At 47.3% G+C, this 22004-nt stretch overlaps 1 protein-coding gene across 4 annotated transcripts in view; it reads right to left on the bottom strand.

The window, feature by feature from the left end:
• LACTB (lactamase beta) overlaps window positions 1-22004 on the bottom strand; it is a 50297-nt gene that overhangs the window by 9771 nt on the left and 18522 nt on the right. Inside the window, exons 6-7 of one of the 4 annotated variants that reach the window (XR_015869764.1) lie at window positions 3384-3581; window positions 2253-2429 (exon numbers count right to left, since the gene is read on the bottom strand). The exons of 1 other annotated variant lie outside the window; for it this stretch is intronic. The gene's annotated coding sequence lies outside the window, so the exon portion shown is untranslated. Of the gene's footprint in view, window positions 1-2252; window positions 2430-3383; window positions 3582-22004 lie in introns of those variants that run through there. 2 more of the 4 variants (XR_015869763.1, XR_015869766.1) reach the window with 2 other exon arrangements.

Below are 22004 nucleotides of genomic sequence, written 5' to 3'. Positions count from 1 at the left end.
GTTGGTGGTACAGATCGTAACGTGTGTATGCAGCTTTAATCTATCAGTACTGAAAGCGTCAAGGGAAATGAAAAAGTACAAAATAAAATGTTATGGCGCACATCCACTAGCAGATGAGGTAACGACAGTACGATTAAGACATCATAATCGTACTGTCGTTCCCCATCCCCTGCAGTGCCTACACTAAATGATTAGTCGTTCAGTGTAGGCACCCTCCCTGATTGATGCCGGAAACGACCAGTGGGAGCGCGCATCGCTGGTTGTCTCCGACGTTATAGTGCAAGATTTGTGCACGATTAATAAGTGAATGCACGATTACGATGTCATAATTGTGTAATCGCTCATTAATATCTGCTAGTGGATACGCGGCATTAGATAAATAAAAACTAAACATGATTAGTAAAGATATGTGCAGACTCCCGTGTTTTGGTGTTAAATCATCGTGTTATGGAGCTTTTTGTTTTAAAAATTGATAAAAACATCTAAAGCCATATAATTTGGATCTGTTTTGTTCCTACAGTATTAATAACATCAATGACATTCATTACCAGTCAATTTTTGACTAGCTCACAATATTGTTTTCACCAATATTGGGGCCAAAGGCTGCAGCGAGCTGACTGGCTAAACTTAGTGACAGAGCAGCAGCAGAAACACAGGACAGTTTAAAATAGCACATACATGAAACATAGTGGTACAGCAGTGGCAGACAGGATGGCAGTATATACGAAATGCTTTCATTAATCAAGAACCAATAGCCAAAAAGTAAAAGCCGACTAGAAAAAAATATAATATATTACCAACACACTTCTCCAAACAGTAAATGACAGGCCTCAGGCCAATACAGGTGATTGCTGCCGAAGTAACATCTAGTAAGAAGTTCCCAAACTCTGTCCTCAAGGCATCCTAACTGTCCAGGTTTTAAGTATATACATGGATATTCATGCTTGACCACAGTGAATTTATTAATACGTCAGGCAATTTGATTTAACCACCTATGCTCCACCATGGATATATCTAAAACCTGTTGGGGTGCCTTGAGGACCGCGTTTGGGAACCTTTGGTTTAGTAGAAAACTAGATCACTACTCCAAACAGCAAATCACAGGCCCGAGGCCAGTACAATTGAATGGACATGGAGTAACAGACTAGGGGGTAAATTTACTAAAGTGCGGGTTTTTAGAAGTGGAGTTGTTGCCCAGAGCAACCAGATTCTAGCTATTATCTTCTAGAAGGTGCTAGATAATAAGTAGAGTCTGATTGGTTGCTATGAGCAACAACTCCACTTCTAAAAACACGCACTTTAGTAAATATACCCCCAGTAGTCTTTACGCCAATATAGCAAGTTGGACAAAGCCCATAATTAAAAGTGGTGCACGATGGAATTATGTTTATTTAAAAAAAAAAAAAAAGGGACATGCAGAGTTTAACAAACCAAGCACTTCAGCTATAGACTGCAACTTTTGCGGCGGAAATGCTTGGTTTGTTTGGACCCCCTCAAGAGAACATTTTGGTGGTTTGGTTGAACCAAAGTACCAATGGGCTTATCATCCTCATCATCGCTTGCATCCCTGTTAATATCTTCACACAATATTAACTCATCCCCACTGTAATCCACAATTACAGTCTGTAACTGATGGCAAAGGTATTACTCATGAAGTTTGTAGTTCAATCAGTTTTTTCACAATTTTTGGAAACGGCCTCCTATGCCGATCGCTCACAAGGTTCCCGGCTGTGCTAAACACCCTTTCAGAGTACACACTGGAAGGGCAAAATTGCCTTTTCCTTTATCGTCCATCTGGGGAATGCCATTACCTGTGGGTTATGCCTTAGGTGGGTTGGAGGCGTGCACTGACTAGTTCAAACTGACTCTCACCCCCTATATAACCCCTCCCCATAACCCGGCTCCTCAGTCTTGTTTTTAGTGCCTTGGAGAAGACACTAGCTAGGTTTATGTGGAACGTACTGTGTCTTTCCGACGTACAGATTCCCTGTTGGTCTTAATTGATGCTCCAAAAAGAGGCTGGCCAGCCTCTAAAGCAGGGGTCTTCAAACTTGGCCCTCCAGCTGCTGTGGAACTACACATCCCAGCATGCACTGCCACCTTTTTGATATAACAGCATGCTAAAATTATGTGCAGTGCATGCTGGGATGTGTAGTTCCGCAGCATCTGGAGGGCCAAGTTTGAAGATCCCTGCTCTAAAGGATCCATTGCAAGATGGGTTACGGCTGCCATTAGGCAGGCCTTATGTGTCCTCCAATGTGTTGGTTCCGGCCTCAGTTCGTGACCATTTGACTCGTGTGGTCGGAGCTTCCTGGGCAGTACGACATCCATGCATTCGGCACTAGGGAGGCCAGTGTAGAATGGAAATTTTGAGAGCAGTCGTTTCCGATGCTTTTGCTTGGGTATGATCCAACAGGTAATGGCATCCCCTAGATGGATGATAAAGGAAACAGGATTTTTACTCACCAGTAAAATCAATTCCTTGAAGTCCATTTGGGAGATGTGGAGATCCCTCCCTTGTTTGACTTCAGACTAGTTTCTATTAGTTAGGTTCTCAGTTCTTTTGTGAAATTTTTCTCCAGGCTTGGTTAAACATTAGAATGAAGATCTGGGTTATGGGGAGGGGTTATATAGGGGGTGGGAGTCAGTTTGAACTAGTTAGTGTCGCCTCTAACCCACAGGTAATGGCATCCCCCAGATGGACTTCAAGGAATTGATTTTACTGGTGAGTAAAAATCCTCTTTTTTTCCTTCCCAGTATTTAAAGGGACTGTGGGCCTGATTCAGCAAGGAACAGACGGATGCAGACGCATGCACCCATCTGCTGCGAGAATATGCAAATCAATTCATACGCACGGAGACCGCATCACAAGTTGCAGACGCCCAGCCCCATACTAAGCCGCCCATCTCCCTTTACTCACAGCCTGATCAGCACGCAAAATAGCGTAAACATTGGTAACATCAAGAACCATCGGACCTATTAGCATAATAGTGGTTGACCTGACATGCCGCAGGATTTTGGCCGCTTCCTGTGTACAGCTTACGGTATGGCTGCATATGCCGCTGCACTGCCTTAATTATGCACGCCCTAATAACTGCGTTTATAATGCCTGCATTTGCCTGACCACCCCCCCGTCACCTCCCACAAATAGCACTTCCTGTCAATTTCGGAAGGGTCTGCATACACACTCCATTTAGTCTGCGTACCGTAATCCGATCACACTGGCTAGTTCGCGCACACACATTGCAATGCATGCGCAGTGCGAAAACATCAGCCAAGTGCATGCGTTCTCTCCTGTGCACTCGTTGCTGAATCAGGCTCTGTGTGAGATGCTAATTTGTACATTATCATTAAAAGTAAAGTATTATTCTATTGCTGCTTACTGCATTAGATTGAGTCACGGTAGTGGTGTCAATATATGTCATAATGTTTATCTCTGGTGTGCTGTGTTGCATCATCATCAGTTGGTCTCTTGGAAAAGAGAAGTTTTTTCCAGGAAGTAGAATTTGCAGGAGACGACGTGTCATGTGCCATTTGAGCTGACAACTTGCTCGCAAGGAGCTCTTTGCATCTCTTTAGATCTGTCAGTTGGAAATAAATACATTACATAAGACTTAAACCTAGGATCAAGAATGTTTTCCAAAATGTAGTGATTCAATTGAAAGATGTTGCAAACCCTTGGGTCCTGACGAGGCAAATAAAGAACTTGATCTACAAGTCCAACATACTCATACCCCTTTTACACCAGAGCTAAAACCCAGGTTATTGCAGGGTTAATCCAAGTTGCTTCTGGGTGTAAAATGGGCAATGGTTAGATTTTGGGGTTGAGTGACCCGGTAATCCAACCCAGGTAACTTGCAGGCTTTAACATGGGAACAACCCGTGAAATCCTGCAGTGTAAACGACGCATTGGGCGGCTATAGTGGCGCTTGGAGATGACATCTCCAAGTGTCCACTGCAACGCCAGAAGAGCCAGGTCACTGCAGACTCAGAAATATCTTGAGTCGGCGCCGCAGTATGAAAGGGTCAAGTCTCGGGTCTGATCTAGGTTTGGAACCCTGTTCCAACACCCGGGTCAGACCCGGAACTTTGGTGTAAAAGTATTAGTTTCATCTCCTTTTTCAGCTTCTCTATCTGCTTTTCCAGTAGTATCTGAACTTACATCACAGGTTAAAATTTCAAATAGTTTCAGGAGCTTGGATAAATCAGAGAGTTTTTTCCATTGTGCTGCAGTAAGGTGGCAACACTACCCCCCCCCCCTCCCTATCTCATGGCTTGGATGTGTACATCATGATAGCTTGTTGCTGTTCCTCCAGTCACTGAAGCATATAAAAGGGTGGAATTCCACCTGGTTACTACCTCTTGCTTAAGTTGGTGGCATGGCAACTAAAACTTTTCTTGAAGCTGCTGCAATGATCTACATGCGGCTGCTAAATGCCAAAAATGCCTAGAAACTTTAAGGGCCATTCAGAACCACCAAGTTTGTATGCACAATTCACCCAGTTGTTATGCACATACAATGTTACTTGTGTCATCAGAAATTACAATTCCTGAGGAAAGTATTTGCAAGTTAAGCTATTTTATCACATTCCTGAGTTTTTCCAACAGATTGGCTTCACTTAGAAGCATACCTGTGCCAGTGATAGAGAGTAGCCTGTGCCTGCTCACTCCTGCTGCATCTATTTTGCTGTGGAGTTCCTGTAACAGTTGGTCTGGCTTAGGGACTGACCTTCACCAACAACTGTACTACCACTCACCTTTTCTGCTGCAGTCCACCCTCCTGCAACTACTTTTCTACTGGATCATCACTTCACCTATCTCTGAATACACCTCAACCCTGCCTGCATCCCCAGACTCCCTCCACTTAAAGTACTAGACCCCAGGTCTTCCACTGTCCTCCTCGATCACCATATGCCCACACACCTCCTGTCTCTGCACCATCTACAGTCCTCCCTGCACCTTTAGACTAGCGCATTCGGAAACCCTCCTACTGCTGACACCATATTGCCAGTGCTTTTGGTTTCTCTGACTGATTTATGTGTAGCCCTGATAACTCTGCCGACCCGCCCCTCTTGACCCTGACATATGATCGCAGAACATTGGTCTCAGCCCTCTATGTTTTTCCCATGTCCTCTCCCCAAAATGCCTAAAGGCGGGAAGAAATCCTCTGCAGGTGACCTCCTTCCTTACCGCTCTCAGCAGAAAACTCCATCCAAATCCAAATACAACAAACCTGATTCTCCTCTCAGACTCGAATTCTGAAGATGACCTCGGACCTCTTACTCGCAGGGACTTCCTCTCTCTTCTCAAAGTAGTAAAAGATATCAAAGCCTCTGTTCAAGCCTTCCATTCCCTGAAATCTGATGTTGCAGAAAATGGAAGTAAGACTGATCAGCTAGAACACTGAATGGAGGAAGTGATGTTGTTCCAACATTCAGTCATATGCCTCAGGGCATCATCCATTTACAAGACGCCAAAGAAGATCAAGACAACAGGGCGTGGAGGAACAATCTGAGAATCTGGGGAATCCCTGATGTTAAGCCTACCCACCTTGAACTTTACCTAAAAAAACAAACAAAAACGTCTTCACCCAGCTCTCCCCCGAGGATAATCTTCTCGACTGTGCACTATGTCCTCGTTCACAAGACCAGTCCCAACCAAGGGATGTCATCCTCATAATTCATTATTTTACCGCAAAAGAAGCCATCATGAAAAAAGTCCATAAACTCCATACGATTACCTACGCTAACTCCTCCCTGCAAGTTTTTCAGGACCTCTCCCCAATTACCCTGGCTTAAACACAGGGACTTCAAGCCTGTCACTACTGTGGTTAATCAGCAGAATATTAAATATTACTGGGGCTTCCCATTTCATTTTATGGTCTAGCATCAAGGGCAAATGCTCACAGCCAGATCACTACCTGAAGCTCAGACCCTACTTTCTAAATTGGATCTCGCCATAGATGAAGCTGTGAATGCTTCCTTGTAGCTCCGTCGGTCTGAATGGGTAACATCCCTGCTTCGGCCTCTTCACCGGCTCCACCCTGCGGGGCTTCACTTTCTACACCAGCTCTATTCTATGTTCTCTCATCTTTTTGTGACCCACTGAGGTCCTCCCACTTTACTGAGGGGTCTCTTAGGTCTTTAATTCACTTACACTGTATTATGAATGTTATATTGGAAAATATTAGTCTTCTTGTTCCCTTTCTGTGATGAAGATTCATCCCCAGCAGCAGACCTAGCTTGCAAGGATTCTTCTAAGATATGATTTTCCAGTTTTGGATAAAACACTTAAATAAGCAAATTACATAACAATTAGAGGTGCAAACATGGTCAAAGTCCCTACCATTAATTACCTTAGCACTACAAATGGTAGAGATGGCTTCACACATGATTTAGGATTTGAGTAAAAGATTTTTCTCAGGGAACATGTTGCTTTTTTTGGTCTTTTGCCCAGGCATAACAATGCGCTTCTAATCACTGGCATCAAGGGCTTAATTCAGAGGCGGCCGTACGGTCTACGACCACCTCGATGTTTGGCCAGTGCCCCTCGTGCACATGCGTGAGACCTGCTACGACCGACAGCGCCGGTCGTAGCGGGTCGCTTTCCAAAGGGGGCGAGCTGTCGATGTTGATTGACAGCTCGCCCCGTTTGGAAGGCGGGCCGGGGAAGCCTACCGTTTGGGGGAGGCCCCACTGACATCACTAGGGATGTCAGTGGAGAGCTTCTGGCTCTGACAGAGCCAGAAGCTCTCCGGGGCTTACGACAAGTGAGACCCTACCCTAGGGTCTCGTCGTAAGCCCCGATGGTCTCTGACCATCGCGACCATCACCCGAGCGGTCGTTAGAGCTGTGGGTGTAAACCCACAGCCTAACGACCGAAACAGAGGCGGCCGGTCAGGATGCAGTGGCCGCCCAGTTTCTGAGTGACCCCTTCTCAAGTTCAAGTGTATTCGGATTTCTGCAATACTGAACCCGCTAAACTTTAGTTATTATTATAATACATTCAAATGTATTATGTACTGTATAGAACACACAATCATTATGGTTGCTCTTATTATTCAATTAAAGCGGCCAGTTGAATAAAAGGTACAATGCATACATTTATGTAATAGCTGTACACACTTGTGATATGTGTGGTCTACATATGTATTGTCCCCATCTGTTTCTATTTGATCTTTCTATCCCTGCTCAACCCCCCATTTAAATCTTCTCCTCTAAAACAGAATTATTTTCACTTCTCCAACCAGGTGTGGGCAGATGACCAGGTGGCCGGCTCTGCATAGCATAGCTGAGGCGCCACGCCGGGCTGCCCACTAGGGACCCACAGAGCGAGTAGAGTGAGCAGATACTGTAGCCGGCACAGGAAGGCCAGACTACGTGCAAGCCTGTGAGATAGTCATGTGAATGCATCTGGCCAGAGTCTGTTTGTTAGCTGTGCATCCCTTCTTGTGGAATCCAGAGAGGACGAAGAGGGAGTCCAAATTCCTGATGAAAGTAGTTCGGTCCACGTAGATCTTTAGAGCATGGACTACATCTAAAAGAGGCTTCACCTGCCGAGTGGTCTGGTGATTGAAAGGCCGGAACCACAATTTCCTCATTTAGGTGGAAACGAGAGACCACCTTGGGAAGGAAGCCTGGGCGTGTTCTAATTACCGCCCCGTCCCGATGAAAGATTAAAAAGGGGGAGCGACATGAAAGTGCTCCTAAATCCAATACCCTACAGGCAGATGCGATAGCCAGAGGAAACAATGTCTTCTCAGTGAGCCACTTGACATACTCTGATTCCAGGGGTTCGAATGGTGGTTTTTGAAGTGCTTGGAGCACCACTGCCAAATCCCATGGAGCCACAGGAGTGACATAGGGAGGCTGTATACAGAGAACACCTTGCAGGAAGGTGTGAATATCTGGTAGAGGAGCCAGTCTCCGCTGGAACCAGATTGAAAGTTCAGGTCTCTGATCCAATCCAGCCTGAAGAAAGGCAAGAATTCTAGACACCTTAAAAACTTGGGGGTCAGTTTCTTGGAGCACACCATTGGAAATATGTATGCCATATTCTGTGATACATACTAGCCCTAAGCATGGTCTGGACCACAGAGCCAAGCCGTTAAAGACAGACGGGCCAGGTCCGGATGTAGACATGGACCCTGAGACAACAGGTTTTCTCATAGCGGGAGCTGAAGAGGAACGTCTATGGTCAATGGCGCCTGGGCCAAGCCGGAGCCATCAACAGGACTATGCCCCCTTCCTGCTTGAACTTCCAAAGAACTTGAGGAAGAAGGGATATTGGGGAAAAGGAGGTATGCCAAATGGAAGGTCAATTTCACTGACAATACATCCACGAAGGCTCCATCGGGGTCCCTTGTCCTGGTTCCATATACTGAAAGTTTGTTGTTGTGTCTTGAGGCCAAAAGATCCACATCTGTCAGACCACATTTGTCCACCAGGAGCTGAAAGACTTGTGGATGTAGAGACCACTCCTGCATGCACGTATGACGGCTAAGGAAATCTGCTTCCCAATTGAGAACTCCCAGAATGAATACCGCGGAGATGACGTTCGGTCCACGTGAGAATGTGAGACACTTCTGTCATTGCTGCCCGACTCAGAGTGCCTCCTTGGTGATTGAGGTAGGCCACTGCCGTGGCATTGTCGGACTGTACTTGTACTGGCCTGACCTGAAGAATATCCTGAGCCAGAGTGAGAGCTCTGTAAATGGCTCGAAGTTCCAAGACATTGATTGGTAACTGCCTCGACTGGGGTAAAGCTGCCCTGGAAGGAGTGCTGGCCGGTCACTGCGCTCCACCCTTGGAGGCTTGCACCCGTGGTGAGAAGAGCTCAATCCAGGAACCAAAAGGGGCGACCCTTGTCTAAAATGGAATGTCTGTAGCCACCAGGCTAGGGACAGACGAACCTCCAGGGGGAGGCCCATCATCTGGGATCAGAGTAGATGGGGTAGGCTGTACCAACTGGAAGGGCCTGGAGTGAAACCAAGCAAACTCCACCATGTCGAAGGAGGACATAATTGATCCCAATGTCTGCATTGCAGCGTGAATTGACACTCGGCGACTGCGGAGCAGTTTTTGCACTCGGTGTTGTATTAAGGAGATGTCTGTTATTAGAATGATTCTCTGAACCAGAGTGTCCAGGAGGGCTCCTAAATGTACCATTCTTTGAGAAGGCATCAGGGAAGACTTTCTAGAGTTGATCAGCCACCCGTTTGTAGGAAGGCAATTGTTACCTGCAGATGGCGGTGAAGAATCTCTGGGGAGTTGGCCAACAGCAAGAGGTAGTCTAAGTATGGGAGTAGTCTGATCCCGCCATAACTGCCATGATTTTGGTAAAGACCCGAGGGGCCGTTGAGAGGCCAAACGGTAGGGCCTGAAATTGGTAATGCTGCTGTAGGATAGCAAACTGGAGAGATTGTTGATGAGAAGGCGCTATAGGTACATGTAGGCAAGTGTCCTGAATGTCCAGAGACACCATAAAATCTCCATGTTCCATAGCCAGGATAATGGAGCAGATGGTTTCCATACGAAAGCTGGGCACCCTTATAAACTTGTTCAGAGATTTGAGGATAGGCCAATGAGAGCAGTCGGGTTTCTGAACCAGGAAAAGGGTAGAATAACAGCCCTTGCCTTGTTGTGAGTAGGGGACTGGAATTATTACTGCTGAATTCAGTAAAGACTGAATGGCTTTTGGAGCAGCAGGGCCTTGCTTGGGTCCGATGGAGGCCCTGTGCAAATTGAACTGATGGGGAAGGGGTCACCTTGGGAAGGATAGAGCATATCCATGGGAGACTAGCTTCTCTTACCAGGCCTCTAATGTGGTCTGACGCCAAAACTGGGTGAACTGAAGAAGTCTGCCTCCAGGCTGTAGGCTTGTCCTCAGACTTGGCAGGTGGATGTCTAGTAGCCCAGGCCTGTTTGGTCCTAGGCTTGGAGGCCTTGGCTGAGGCCTGCTGCCATGGAAAGGACTGACCCTTAGCTTTTCCTTGAGGGCGAAAGGATGACGTCCGAGGCTTTGTATTATATGTAGAGGGCAGTAACGCTGTCTTGGAAGCTGCCAAAGTAGTCACAATTTTATCCAATTCTGAACCAAATAGGATATCTCCAGAATAAGGAGGAGACTCCAGAGCCCTTTTTGAACCAGAGTCTGTTTTACAGGAACGGAGCCAAACAATACCACGAGCCACTACCGAAATGGCAGATATCCTGGAGGCCAGGAGAGCGGTATCCATAGCTGCTTCTCCCAAGTAGGAGGCTGCATCTCTAATGTGAGATATGTAGGATAGTTGTTCCCTTGAAGCATCAGGGAGGAATGTCTCTTCTACGGCTTTTGCCACCCAGGCCATAGCCTTAGCAGGACGAGTAATAGCTCTTGTAAGAGAGTATATGGATTTGTGACAAGCTTCTATACGCCTATCTGTAGTCTCAGTCAAGGAGGTTTCAGTATGGATGGGTAAGGTGGCATTCTTAACCAGACGTGTTACATGAGAATCCACTGCTGGGGGGAACTTCCCATTTAGTGCAATCAGTTGCTGAAAGAGGATTAAAGGAACTTAAACGTTTTGGAATTTGAAACCTTTTACCGGGCTATTCCATGCTCCACTCATGTGATCAAATATTTGGTCAGAGTGAGGGAACACTGGTAAAACTACCTTTTGTCTTTTAAAAAGTAGTTTTCTTAGGAGCAGGTTCTTTTCGATTTGTAAAATAGATTTTACAGCTCTCACTAGTGCAGGTATATTTAATTTAGAGGGTGGCTCCTCGTCTCCTGAGATGGAGTCAGAGTGAGAGAGGTCTGCGTCCTCTGCCTCCCCAGATGATATATCAGAATCAGATAACTGGGTGGACTGGGAAGAGAATACAGCACGTTTAGTAGGTAAAGGCTTTTCCTTTTGCAGCATTTGCTGAAAAACTGTAGAGGTATTAGCCAAACTCTGTATGGAGGTAGAGAGTACATCTTCCCATGAGGGGAGGCAAAGGATTTGCAGGGAGTACCTGCTGTGGCCATCCCACAGGGGGGGCTAACACGGGGACTCAATCTTTATCAGAAAAAGGCAGTCCAGGGTGGGTCCTGAGGAGGTGGCCCCGGGGCTGAGGGGCCCGAGTCTGTGCAACAATTTGTACAAAGACCATTCTGAATGAGGTCCTCTGTGGCTAAGCCCGCTGAGCAGGACTTACAAGACACCAGAGTAGGAGCGCAGCATCAGCCTGCTTGTTATTCTTTCCTCTGCCAGACATAGCCACAAGAATAATAAAATACACAGTATGATACAGTGCAGTGAACACCCTGCAGTATGTGTAATATGGCAGAGTGTAGTGTGCAACAACGCTATATAGTATGTGACAGCCCTCACAAATATATAGGAGATGTGTGGTACAATGAAGCCCCTATACCTTAGTATGTCAAGGTAAATTAGAATAAAGGGAAAAGGTATAAGCTGACAGTATAGAAAGTAGAGATCAGTGTAATAGGGTGAGAGTTTAGAAAAGTGAGAGTTTCTGACACTTTTTAAACTTTGCTAATGTAATAGAGTCCAAAAACAAAGTAACAGAGCGAACTTGCATGTTTTTTTAGATTTAAAAAACAGTCACGATTTAAAATCTCATTCATGTTTTCCCATTTTGAAGATAAAACTCAACCAATGTGAGAGTTTACTGCTAAACTCTCACATTTTCTAAACTCACACCCTATTACATTTGGCCCTATATGTCTGCAATTGGCACTACAAATCAACTACACAGACCGCAGTGGCTCGTAGGATTTAGCGCTGTATAACCTGGCCCGTGGGAGAGGTATACAGGAAGACTGGACCCAGCATACCCAGAGACCTGTCAAGCAGAAAATGGCTGCTGCGCATCTGAGGGGGCGGAGGGTGAGGGAGGAGCAGCTCAGGGAACAGCTAGACCGCAGTGGAAGGATGCCCTTAGCTGGGGGAGAGGCTGCAGGGAGAGGGACTTTTCCCCATGCTGATGTTAACCACCGGGTCCCCTGGCCTCTAAATATTAATGCCACGGTGGTCTTGTGGAGTTGTGGGCGTACCAGTGTCACATGAGCGCCTCCGGTCCGTCTCCTGAGACCAGAGGCTAAACTGCATAAAAGACACGGACCCCCGCAAGTGGGGGTCCGCCTTACCTGTCCCCTGGATGCAAGGCTGCAGACTGGGGTCTGGAGAGCCCCGCCGGGAGTACCTAATCGGGGCTCGGTGTCACGACGCCGCAGAGGGGTGATGGAGCAGCAGCGCAGAAATAAAAATATTCTTCATAAAAATAAGCTTGGGCTGCTTGAAGTAGCCCCACTGTTAAAAATGGTGACCCAGCTCCTGCCGGACACCAACAAAACTGAGTTGTCCTCAGGCTGCGGGCGGGGTAAAGGGGGAAGGACCGGAGTATCCTGGGACTGAAAAGCTTTGCTGTTGGTGTCTGGTCCTCCAAGGTCCCACCTACACTCCATTGTCTCCCAAGAACTCTCACGCATTCTGACAACCGGTAGCACTTCAGGCATCCTCTCCAAACAGGAACACAACTATCTACACAACCCTCACCCAGTCATCCCCGTTTTCTACTATCTCCCCAAAATCCATAAGAACACAACTCACCCACCCGGCAGACCCATCATCTCAGGCATTAACTCCATTTCCTCTAACCTTTCTGAATACATCGATCACTTCCTCCAACCATATGTCAAACAACAACAATCACATCTGAAAGACACAACGGACATCCTCAAGACACTAGAAAAGACACCCTGGGGCGATGACTACTGGCTCGTCACCAGTGACGTCACCTCACTTTACACCATCATAGACCACCAACACGGATTGGACAGCACCCAACACTACCTCCAACAAGATGACTCCATGGACCCACTACAAACAGCATTCATCCTGCAAGGCATAGACTACATCCTCACACATAATTACTTTTGGTTCAACAATAACTTCTACCTTCAGCAAACAGGGACCGCAATGGGGACCAAGTTTGCCCCCAGTTATGCTAACCTGTTCATGAGCCGGTGGGAGGATTCCCACATATGGACAGGTCATGACTGGCAGGCAAACTTGGTCCTCTGGAGGAGATACATAGACGACATCATTTGCATATGGAAAGGACCAGAATCCACACTGCTAGAATTCATCAACTACATTAACAATAACGACAAAAATCTCCGATTCACCACAGACTATAGCAAAACCTCGGTAAACTTTCTAGACCTACAGATATTCATACACAACGGACAAATACACACAAAGACCTTCCAAAAACCAGTCGACGTCAATAGCTACATCTTATCGAGTAGCGGTCACCACCCCAACTGGCTCAACAACATCCCCATAGGACAATTCAAAAGACTCAGAAGAAACTGCACCAGACTAACAGACTACATATCACAGGGAGAAACTCTTAAACAACAATTTGCAGATAAAGCTTATCACATACCCACACTACAAGACACAATGGATAAAGTAGCAGAAGAATCAAGGGCACCACTTCTCGAATACAAACCCCACACTTCAACGACACATGACCACCCTGCTTTCATCACACAATATAACACCCACGCCCACGACATCAAGAAAATAATAAACATTGGCACCTTCTACAAAAAGACGAAACACTAACACATATACTACCACCCAGAGCCAGAGTAATCTACAAGAAAGCACCGAACATACACAAAAAGCTAGTCACGAACCACATTCCCCCATCAATACACACACAGACCACAATAGACAAAGGTACACTGAAGGGAGGCTTTTACCACTGCGGGACATGCTCCAATTGCACCAATCTAAACTATAGGAGTACAAAACCCACCACATCCTTTACCTCCACACAGACGGGCACCACCTACAAGATACGGGAACACATCACATGTCACACTAAAAATGTGATCTACCTCATACAGTGCCCATGCAACAAGCAGTATGTAGGGAGAACCATCAGACCATTACATACCAGAATCAAGGAACACCTCAGAAATATCATTAACAAAGCAGACAGTCATAACATACCGGTACACTTCCTCGAACATCACCAGAGCAACATCACTGGTCTACAATTCATAGGGATCAGACACATACAAAGGAACTGGAGAGGAGGGGACCACACAAGAATACTCAACAAGGAAGAACTCAAATGGATAATCACACTTCGTACCCTGGCACCCAGTGGTCTGAACATCGACAACGAGATCAAGTCTGTCATTAGTAAATAATACCCCCGAACCCCCCCCCCTCCTCTTGCTATATCACACACCTCCTCTCGTTTCTGACCCACTTCCAGCACCCCTCCACCTTCACACGCCGTTTACACCCCAAAAACCACACTTAGCCCCCTTTCGACACCCATATCACACACACACACGTCCCCACAACCATACCACCCAGTCACCAGCCCCCCTTCACTACCGCACCGACCCGCTACATCCCCAACACCCCCCCCAGCCCATCCACTCGACAGTGACACCTGCACCATCCAGAACCACCTCCGCACTATAGCAACTTACCCACATGTCAATATACCACCCCGTATCCGCATGACTGTCCACAACCTCATTTCCCAATGAATTCCCCCAGTCCAGTTATCCTCCTCCAACACCACACAACCACACCAAGTGCAACACACACACATATACAGTACCCGTTGAGCCCATACACTAACACACAATCACACCGGAACGCAGCACACCACACACACCCATCACCACCTACCACGACCCACCCGCACTCCCCTCTACCAGCCACCCCCCGTGCGACCGGCTGAACCCCCGGCGCCATCATCCCACACATCCACCACACTTCACTACCCCTACATCCCCACGTTACCCCTTAACCCTTGCACACCCAGATAACACCCATTTGATACACGACTTCGCCCTTATCGTCACAGCAACTCCCCAGACCATGTCCGATCACCCCCTGCTATTAACCTTTACCACCACGTCATTTAACCCCGTCACCCTTACACACCCAGGCTACACCCAGTGGTCACATGACATCGCCCATATCGCCACACCAACATTCCCTATCATGTCCGATCACCCTCTGTTATTAACCATTGCCACCACGCTACACTCCGCTCCCCAGAGCGTCACCTCCCACAGACCTGCACACTCGTCATTAAGCCCGCCCACACACCTGTCATTACCCTTTTCCATCCGGCAATATCCCATTGGCCTCCAACAACAGAACACCTCCAGATTGCCATCAACTCCTGACCACGCCCAGTGCACACACACCTCCCCCCCCCATTGGCCAATTCCGTACACACCCACCTCCACACCAACCTTTAAAACACTGCTGCACCATGTAACAGTAACCTCCATGATTAAGGCACAGCCGAAACGCGTTGGAGACACACACCTACCATCACGTCCTGGAAACCTTCTTTCCTGCTGAAGAACCCCCCTGCTGTCCCAGCAACCGCTGATCACAAGGAGCTGCCAGCACCTCCGGCGAGCGGCACCCCCGCCTTGTGACCGTGACACGCCCGGCTCTCAGCCTCCCCGCCCCACATTGGGCGCCAACAGCCGCAGGAACCACGAGGAGCCGGCGTTCACTGCACACACACGGCATCCCTCATCCGAACAGCCTCACCCGGCCGTCCCGCTGCACGACGTGGCACACACGCAGGTACCGGCCCGCATCCCAAACACGGAGACGCCGACCTGCCGCAGCCTGCGCATCCAGCCAGGCTCCATCCACCACGCTGACCCACCCTGCCAGCGCAAACAAGACCAACTGTGCCACCATCACAGGGCACAGCCGCACCAGTAGCTGCAGCACAAAAAGAACGGCCATCTAACCTGCCGCTGTATACCATCAGAGACTGCCGACCACCACCCCCAAATCGCAACGCCTACACAGGCACCTACCGGTAGGTAAGTTGTACAAATTGCGGGACGCCGCCACATCATCTATCCTTACCAGACTTCCACCTACACTGTGCCGGGCGTTAAGACTGTCGACCAAAGGTCCAGCAGGGACAACGTGCTGGTCCAGAACTGCACGGAAAAGGAGCCCCCTAAAAGGGTCTACCCACCTTCCCCCCCGTGCACCCATCCTGCTCTTCCCCCCACTGCTCCTGGGTCAATTACGCTCTAGTAGCATTGTGCCTACCTACCTTAAACCAATAAAATTACCTTGACCCAACACCACAGTCTACGTCTCTCTGTCATACAGATCACTCTTACCCAAGCACTTTACACACTGCCCCACCATATAGAGAGCGCGCCTTACCCAGCTTTTACCAGTCCCTGTGGAGCCCTGCTGACCCTGAAGAAGAAATGGAAAATTGAGTCCATAATGCTGAGAGAGGAGGGAGACAGAGAGACACATACGCAGCTAGACTGCGAAAGACAAGCCTCACTTGTCCTTCTCACAAGCGGGTAGTGCTCCCTCTAAAATAAATTATCTTGGTCCCCACTGGTCCAGGCAACCGGTGGGGACTTCCTGCATCCACTTGAGCCATCATTGGAAGTGCCAAGAGCTGCCAGTTCACGTATGCGAGCCGGCAGCACTGTTATAATAAAATAATGAAAGTGTGGGGGGGAAGGGTCTTTAAAACCCTCTCTCCCCCACCATACAACATAGAAAGATGAGGGTACCCTTGTTTGACAGAGGGGAGTACCCTCTTTGAAACGGTGTGTCCACATAAAGGATAATATCTGATTAGACGTTAACACCCTGTACTACACTAAAATAATGTAGCCTAGGCATGGGAAGAGAACTTCCCCATCCTGAAACATAGAATTTGACGGCAGATAAGAACCACCTGGCCCATCTAGTCTGCCCCTTTTCATGTATCCTTTAGGCAACTTCAACCCTATTTGCTCCTTACGTCTCTCTTAAGGATATTCTTATGCCTATCCCAAGAGTGTTCTTGTACATCTCTTCCTTTGAAGAATGCTCCCTCCTGTCCCTTGTTAAAACCCTTCATGCATTTGAAAGTTTCTATCATGTCGCCCCTTTCCCTTCTCTGTTCCAAACTATACATATTAAGATATTTTAGTCTTTCTGAGTAAGTTCTGTGCTGTAGGCCATGCACCATTTTAGTTGCGCTTCTTTGTACATTCTCTAATGTGTTTATATCCTTCTGGGTATATGGCATCCAGAACTGAACACAGTATTCTAGATGAGGCCGTACCAATGATCTATACAGTGGCATTATCACTTCTTTTTTCCTGCTACTGATTCCTCTCCCTATGCAACCAAGCATCTGACTTGCCTTCCTCAATGCTTTGGTGCATTGCTTGCCTGCCTTTAAGTCATTCGAAATGGTGACTCCTAAATCCCTTTCCTCCTCTGTAATTTCCATTATATTGTCCTTGATACTATATTTAACCTTTTTTTAGGTTATTGAGACCTAAGTGCATGATTTTGCATTTTTTTTTTTACATTAAACTGTAGTTGTCATGTTGTTGCCCATTCCTCTAGTCTACCCAGATCCTCAGTCATTTGTTTTACCCCTCCTGGTGTGTCTACCCTGTTGCATGCTTTTGTGTCATCTGGAAAAAGGCATACTTTCCCACTAATATTATTTGCAATATCACCAACATAGATATTAAAAAGCATTGGCCCAAGTACATATCCCTGGGGTTCTCCACTGGTAACCTTTCTCTCCCGTGAATACACTCCATTTACTACAACTCTGTTTCCTATCCTGCAACCAAGATCTTATCCATTAAACAGGCATAGAATAAAATCCCAAGCTTTCCAGTTTGTTTATCATTCTGCGATGCGAGACAGTGTCAAAAACCTTCCTAAAGTCTAGATAAGCTACATCTACCGCCCCCCCTCGATCTATTACCTTTGTCACCCAGTCAAAAAAGTCAATAAGATTTGTTTGGCATGATCTCCCCTTAGTAAATCCATGCTGTTTGGGATCTTGTAAATTGTTGGATTTGAGATATTCCACCACTCTTTCTTTTAATAGTGTTTCCATTATTTTTCCCACTACTGATGTAAGGCTCACTGGTCTGTAGTTACTTGCTTCTTCTTTGCTTCCACTTTTGTACAGTGGTATTACATTTGCTCATTTACAGTCCTCTGGAATCACTCCCGATACTAGCGACTGGTTGAATAATTCTGTTAATGGTGTTACCAGGACCCCTTTAAGCTCCCTTTAGTATGCTTGGATGTATCCCATCTGGCCCCATTGATTTATCCACTTTCAGTTTTGAGAGTTCTGTTAGGACCCTCTCCTCTGTAAATGAAATTTCATGTACTTCATTTTTATGAATGCCTCTGCAACTTAACTGTGGCCCCTTCCCCTCTTTTTCTGTAGTGAATATTGAACAAAAATAATTATTTAGATGATCTGCTATTTCTTTGTCTCCCTCAATCATGTACTCACTCTCTGTCTTAAGTCTTATTATTCCTCCATTTTACTTCCTCCTTTCACTTATATACTTAAAAAAAAGTTTTGCTCCCTTTATCTACTGACTGGGCCATTTTCTCCTCAGCTTCTGCCTTTGCACGCCTAATCACCTCCTTAGCCTCCTTCCTTCTGGCAAGATACACCTCTATCGTTATTATTTTGAGTCTGCTTATATTTCCTAAAAGCCATCTTTTTTAATTTCAAACTAGTTGATACCGCTTTTGTAAACCACACGGCCTTCCTTTTCCTGGTGCTTCTCCTAACCCTTTTAATACAAAGGTCTGTAGCCTTTAGTATTGCATTTTTTATTTTTTCCCACCTCTCCTGCACTCTTCCAAGTTTCTCCAATCTGCCACTAACACAGTAACACATCTTTCCATCTCTGCAAAGTCAGCCTTCCTAAAATCTAACACTTTTGTTTGTGTATGGCATGAATTGGACCCTGTCTTTATACTAAACCATATTGCTTGGTGATCACTGGATCCTAGGTTCTCACCCACATTTACATCCATTATTCTGTCACAATTTGTGAGTATCAAGTCCAGAATAGCATTTTTGCGAGTGGGCTCCTTCACTAATTGTTTGAGAGATGCTTCCTGCAGAGAATTTAGAAAGTGGCAACTTCTAGATGAACTTGCAGCAGACACCTCCCAGTTTACATCAGGTAAATTAAAGTCTCTCATGATTATGACCTCTCCTTTTATAGTCATTCTAGTAATGTCTTGCAATAGGTACTTATCCAGTTCCCATCCCTGTCCAGGTGGTCTATAGATCACACCAGTGCGAATTATGTCCTTGTCCCCAGTTTCTATTGTCACCCAAAAGGCCTCAGTTGTTGCTTCAACCTGGCTACAAATTATTAAGAGGCACCTATTTTAGGGGGGGGTGGCCTCTTTCAAATGTTGGGGCCCCTTAGTACTTATTGCACGATGATCACCTGGCAATGTTACCCAACGCTAGGGAAACTATCACCCCCACAATGACAGCTGCAACAGGGCGAGCACTCACCATATTTGAAAAAGGGGAGTCCCCACTTTCAAATTGTGTGGCCCACTATTCACTATTGTTACCAAACAATATTAACCTGCGCTATGGAAAAATATGAGATATGGTAAGAACTTACCTTTGTTATCTCTATTTCTACGAAGTCCATAGGGTTCCACAGGATACCTTGGGGGTATAGGTGATGACGTCAGGCATCGGGCACCATAGAGTTAAGTTTTCAGCCTCCCAGGATGCACTAGGGTCCCCCACCTATACCCCGCCCCCGAGCCAAGGCATCTCAGGTACGTACCAAGCCATAAGCCGGAGGAGGAGAAGGAAGAGAGAAAAAAGATCTGGACACACATAATAATCACATTCTCACCAGAGGGAGACGGAAAAACTGGTGACCAGAGTAAAGCCCATCTGCAGCACAGGTGCGACAGGGCGGGAGTCCTGTGGAACCCTATGGACTTCGTAGAAATACAGATAACAAAAGGTAAGTTCTTACCATATCTCATATTTTCTATATCAGGGTCCATAGGGTATCCACAGGATACCTTGGGGATGTCCCAAAGCAGTATCCTTCAAGGGTGGGGACACTCCTGTGCTGAAAGGAGAATCCGCCGCCCAAAGGAAGCATCCTGAGAGGCAAAGGTGTCAAACGCGTAATACCTCACAAAGGTATGGACAGAGGACCACGTGGCAGCCTTGCAGATCTGGACTGCAGAGGCACCACGTCAAGCTGCCCACGAAGGACCCACAGACCTAGTGGAATGAGCCCTCACAGAGGATGGAACCGGAAGGCCTTCATGAAGATAAGCTTCTGAAATTGCCATACGAATCCAACCTGCCAAAGTTTGCTTTGAAGCAGGCCAACCCTTTTTACGGAAACCATAGAAGACAAACAAGGCGTCCAACTTCCTAAACGAAGAAGTGCGGTCGACATATATCCTTAAGACCCGCACAACGTCCAAAGTGGCCTCACCCACTGAAAGATCAGGTGAGTTAAAAGCCGGCACAACGATTTCCTCATTGATATGGAAACGTGAAACAACTTTGGGAAGAAATTCAGGATGATTGCGCAGCACTGCCCTGTTCCCATGAAAAATCAGGAAAGAGGGTCTACAGGAGAGAGCCCCTAAGTAAGAAACACATCTGGCCGAAGCGATGGCCAGAAGGAATATTGTTTTAGCGGTCAGCCATTTAAGGTCCACTGAGCCCAGTGGTTCAAACGGCGGTCCCTGGAGAGCCCTCAGGGCCACTGCTAAATCCCAAGGCGCCGCCGGTGGAACAAAGGGCGGCTGAATTCGAAGAACACCTTGCATAAAGGTGCGCACATCAGGGATTGTAGCAATCTTACGATGGAACCAGATGGACAGGGCAGACACCTGCACCTTCAGAGAAGCAAGGCGAAGCCCATGGTCTAGTCCCGCCTGTAGGAAAGCCAACACTCTAGACAGACTGAACTCCAGAGGGGCCTAACCTCTCGGTCGACACCACTGGAAAGAACGTATGCCACACACGATGGTATATCCTTGCAGAAGATGGTTTCCGAGCTCTTAGCATAGTTCATACTACAGAGCTGGAAAACCCCCTGGACCTTAACATGGCCGTCTCAACAGCCATGCCGTCAAAGACAGCAGTCAGGACCCTGTGACAGTAGGTCCAGTCGTAGCGGCAACCGCAGAGGAATGTCCACGGATAGACCCTGAAGGTCTGAGAACCAGTGCCGCCTGGGCATCGCAGGAGCTATCAACAGGAGCGTCCCTCCTTCCTGTTTGAATTTCCGGATTACCCTTGGAAGAAGGGAAAACAGAGGAAAGAGATAAGCAAACCGGAACGTCCACTGGACGGACAGAGCATCCACCAGAGACGCCTTTTCGTCTCTTGTTCGAGACCCGTACACTGGCAACTTGTTGTTGTGCCATGATGCCATGAGGTCGATCTCTGGAAGACCCCACCTGTCCACCAGAAGTTGAAAGACGTCCTGGTGCAGAGACCACTCCCCCGGATGAACGTCCTGGCGACTGAGAGTCTGCTTCCCAGTTGAGGACTCCCGGGATGAATACTGCTGATATGGCCGGGAGATTGCGCTCTGCCCAGACCAGGATGCGGGACACCTCTATGAGTGCCGCCCGACTTAAGGTTCCTCCTTGCCGATTTATGTAGGCCACAGTGGTGGCGTTGTCCGACTGGACCTGCACGGGGTGACCTTGGAGAAACCGATGTGCCTGCCGGAGAGCATTGAAAACCGCGCGGAGTTCCAAGATGTTTATTGGAAGCTCCTTTTCCGCCTGAGTCCATCTGCCCTGGAACAAGTGTGGACCCGTGACCGCTCCCCAGCCCCGAAGGCTGGCGTCCGTTGTCAACAGGACCCAGTTCGCCACCCAAAATGGACGACCCTTGTTGAGATGAGTCATTTGCAACCACCAGGCTAGGGAGAGACGAACCTCCGGAGTGAGCACCATCGTCTGGGACTTTAGACTCTGAGGCAGTCCATTCAATTTGGACAGGATCAATTGCTGCAGAGGTCTGGAGTGAAACTGGGCATATTCCACCATGTCGAATACTGACACCATGGAGCCCAGTAACCTCATCGCCGAGTGCAGGGACACACAGCGACTCTGCAGACAACTG

Source organism: Taudactylus pleione, unplaced genomic scaffold (genome assembly GCF_031769625.1).
Source record: "Taudactylus pleione unplaced genomic scaffold, aTauple2 ptg000019l, whole genome shotgun sequence".
NCBI lineage: Eukaryota > Metazoa > Chordata > Amphibia > Anura > Myobatrachidae > Taudactylus > Taudactylus pleione.
Note: the sequence above shows the minus strand (reverse complement) of the source record. Positions and strands in the feature narration are given on the sequence as shown.